Below are 4,322 nucleotides of genomic sequence, written 5' to 3'. Positions count from 1 at the left end.
TGCTATCCATTACTTCTGTCTCACAGGATGGTGTCAAAAGTACTTCCTGTCTGTGCGTTCCACCCGACTTCCTGGTTGTGCGTTACACCTGACTTCCTGGTTGTGCGTTCCACCCGACTTCCTGGTTGTGCGTTCCACCTGACTTCCGGGTTCTGCGGGCCACCTGACTTCCGGGTTCTGCGTTCCATCTGACTTCCCCTTTATTTCCATACAGTCTCTTTACTACAAGTCTTCGTTTTTGTTTTCAATTAAGCAACTACATTATTACCATCTATTTTACCCTGTTCTTGAACAGGGATACTTCAGTATAGAGTGCCCCCACATGCAAGTATGTTATCCAGTGCCACCCTGCTATCCCAATGGCATATATGAGCCAATATGCAGTAGTGCTCTAACCCCTAACCCCCAGTTCCAGTGTGAATAATTTGCAGTAATGCCCTCCCAAAGCTAGTATGCCCTCCTGTGGCATACTAGCTTTGGGACTAAGTAATGTAAGGTTTAGGTGCAGATTTAACCTTCTTGACTTTGGTGTGTAATGAAGGGTGGCTGTGTGGTCATTAGTGATCACTCCTGGACATGGATTCAGGACACTTGTTCCCCATGTTCATCCTCCAAGCAACCCAGTCCTTAGTGTATTGGCACTCCTTAGAACCGCATTGTATTTTCCCACCACAATTTGTACCTGTTATATGTTTGCAAGGTACAGATTATGGGGTCAATTTAATTAGCTGGCGAGTTTGCAAAAGCGATCTTAAAAGATTTTAGATGGCACTTTTTAGTACTGGTTTAAAAATGATAGCAACAGGGGCAGAACTACCGGCAGGGTCGCGGTGATGAAGAGGCCTGCAGCCGGGAGGGCTTGGCTGGTCTGCTGGAGCTCAGCATGATGGGTTCATGGTGACCAGTGGTAACCCTAGCTGGGATTCCTCCAGAAGCCCTGTGCAGGATTCCCATGGTGGAGTGTGGTGCCTGTTACGTCACTGTCAGTGCATCCCGGGCCGGCCCTCTCTGCTGCTCCAACCCACCTGTTGCTCTGGGACCTGCCCCTAATTTTGACTCAGGCCACGGCGCCGGAGATGGGAGAAAGATGGACATGGAGCGTGGCCACCCCATATATATATGTTCTTTAATGTGCTACCCTCCCATGTTCCGTATGGAGCTCCCCCTTGTTTATATGATCTTTAATTGTGCCCCAAATCTGTATTTTCTTTATTGTACTCCATCACACCTGCCCCTGGTATGTTCCTTATTGTGCCATTAACCCCTCCATCTGTATTTTCAATTCACATTGCCGCCCGCATAGGTATTTTACCTTAGGCAGTCTTTTTGTATTCTCTCCTCTTCAGAGCTCCTCTGCCAGACGATAGCAGCGTCACCATAGCAACCTTGCTGGATGCAGAGATGCAGCCATATGCTGCCGGCGTAGCGGTACCCAGGCACTTGGAGGAAGTGTCTTATGGGACTGCCATAGTTGTTCCCTTGGTGGGAACCGCTAGGTTACCTAGCAGTTCCCACCACTGAAGTCAATAGTGGGAACCGCTCATTGGCTGAGAGAGGCGGCGGCTCGCCACTCTCAGCCAATGAACGCTCAGCCCATGCATTCCTATGGGAAATGCAGCTGAGCCCTCATTTGCGTAGTACCGTCCTTAGAGGGCGGTACATGTCCCTGGGCTCCATTTGCAACCAAGCGGTAGGTGAGTATTTTTATTACAGGTGTCGTGGATATTACATGGACAAGAGGATGTGAATGGCTACTGGGACTGTAAGCGAGCATGTGTGTGTAATAAACTTCTTTCAAGGTGTGTGTCCTGTGTTTACTTTAAAATGTATTTTGCAGGTGAACTAGTGGTACCAGCGGGCCCTTAATGCACAACATGCTGGTAATTGTGGTTCTCCAAGTACCAAGCATGTGGGGGAGGCTTCCTGGGACCTCTAGTTCTACTGTAAAAGACAATATTATGCAATCTATTGTTTACACAACCCAGCACCCACTGCCCAGGGGTGTTGGAGATAGTCCTGGGCTATCGGCCCAGGCCTGAAATGCCCTGGAGAGAACAACTTTATTGGGGGGTCCCCACCTCCCCAGGGATCCCCGGCCTGGGCAGACTAGCGGTCATGCTTTGGCAGGGGGTCCCGGTGAAATGGTCCCTCGAATGTGGCATTACACATCCACTAGAGTCTGATGCTGGTTGTGGAAAATATGGGGGACCCCTACTCATTTTGTCCCGTTTTTACAGAAACGGGACTGGCTCACTGAGCCCGGTGCTGGCTGATGAAAATTTCCCATGTATTTCACAACTAGGACCGGCTTAGAAAAGCCTGGTGCTGATTGTGCTTTTAGAGGGGGACACCACATACTTTTTTTTAAATACTTTATTACATTTTACTATTTTTTTTTTTCACACAGAAGCCTTCATGGATCTCACTGATCTGTGAAGGCTTCTGTGTAATCTGGACCGTCTAATGAAAGGCGCATTACAAAGTCTGAAATTTCATACAAGAAAACACACGAACTCACAAGTTTGCAGGCTTTTACATTTGCCGAGTTGTGGGACAAAGTTGCACCTTTAAATGTGCGAGAAGGTCCGAGTTTTTTCTACAGGACTAACTCGGATCTTCTCACACATTTAAAGGTCCGAGTTTAACCCACAACTCGAAAACTTGAGTTTGTCCTGTACAACAAACTCGGACCCGATTACATTTATCCCATGCTCTCCCCCTCACATGATGTCACTGTGTTACAAGCCCAGAGATCTGGACAGTCTCCTCCCCACACTCTATGGTATATCTCATACATCAGGAGCCATCAGCCCCTATTAGCCTCCTGCTTTCCCTCTCACAGCATGTCACTGTGTGTCACCAGCCCAGAGATCTGTCCAGTCTCCTCCCCACACTCTCTGGTGTATGTCATACATCAGGAGCCATCAGCCCCTATTATACTCCTGCTCTCCCCCTCACATCATGTCACTGTGTGTCACCAGCCCAGAGATGTGACCAGTCTCCTCTCCACACTCTCTGGTGTATCTCATACATCAGGAGCCATCAGCCCCTATTATACTCCTGCTCTCCCCTCACATCATGTCACTGTGTGTTACCAGCCCAGAGATCTGACCAGTCTCCTCCCCACACTCTCTGGTGTATCTCATACATCAGGAGCCATCAGCCCATATTATACTCCTGGGGGTAAATCTACTAAAGTGAGAGTTTTTAGAAGTGAGTTTTAAAAGTGATGTTGCCCATAGCAACCAATTAGGTTCTAGCTATTATCTTCTAGGAGGTGCTATTTAAATGTTAAGTAGAATCTGATTGGTTGCTATGGGCAACATCACTTCTAAAACTCACTTCTAAAAACTCTCACTTTAGTAAATTTACCCCCAGCTCTCCCCTTTAGCAATAATTATTTTGGGGTGAGCGTTTGGGAGTGGGGTCCCCGGAGTTGTTCTTGCTGGACCTTTTTCAGGGCATCACCACTTCATTCACATAGAATATTTTCATCACTTTTCTAATTGTTTGTTTATTATTTATGTCATTTTAATTCTTTCACATTTCATTAACACTTATTGATTTATCCTTACACATCTATCCTTTTCACTTCACTATCACCTTTTTTCCCCTTTTCGTGTGAAGAAACCCATATGCTCTTCAATTTCAAATGTTTCCTGAGCAATGGGCTTGGTATTGTCCACTGATAATTCATAAGGCTAGGAGAACATTCATAAAGCTCACCATGTGGTTGTGAAACGCATCTTATTAGGGAAGACATGGGAGTTTTGGAGACCCCTCTTTTCACAAAGCAGTAGAAAAATAATTAGCATCCACAATTCTTATCCGCATTTAGACAGATTCAGAATCCATCACTGATAAAACAATATTTGGGTGCAAGGGCTTCCTTAAACACTTTCCTTGTGTGGCGGCCACAAATCCGGGCTTTCCCTGACACAGTCTCAGGCAGAAGACAGTTTTCCTGCCACCGCAAATCTCACGTGTCCTCCCATACACTCTTCACCCATGGCTCCCTTCCAGGTCTGCTCCACACCTCCCTCCATAACTACCCACAAGGGATCTCCCACACACAGGTACAGGAATATCTTCCTGCAGCCATGTGCTCCCTGAGTACTCAAAGCTCATGGTAGCCACCTTTCCCAGTCTCTCCTCCTCTTCATTCTACTCAGCATCAAGAATATATTTTATCATAATTATCATTTATTGATAGTCACTTATATACCTTCATTTATCATTCATTGATTCACCAACTCAATCACTGAAATGTTTTATTAGTTTATTGTTATTTATTATAATCAATTTTATTTAATTTACACCTT

Source organism: Taudactylus pleione, unplaced genomic scaffold (genome assembly GCF_031769625.1).
Source record: "Taudactylus pleione unplaced genomic scaffold, aTauple2 ptg000424l, whole genome shotgun sequence".
Lineage (NCBI taxonomy): Eukaryota > Metazoa > Chordata > Amphibia > Anura > Myobatrachidae > Taudactylus > Taudactylus pleione.
This window is presented reverse-complemented; position numbering follows the sequence as displayed.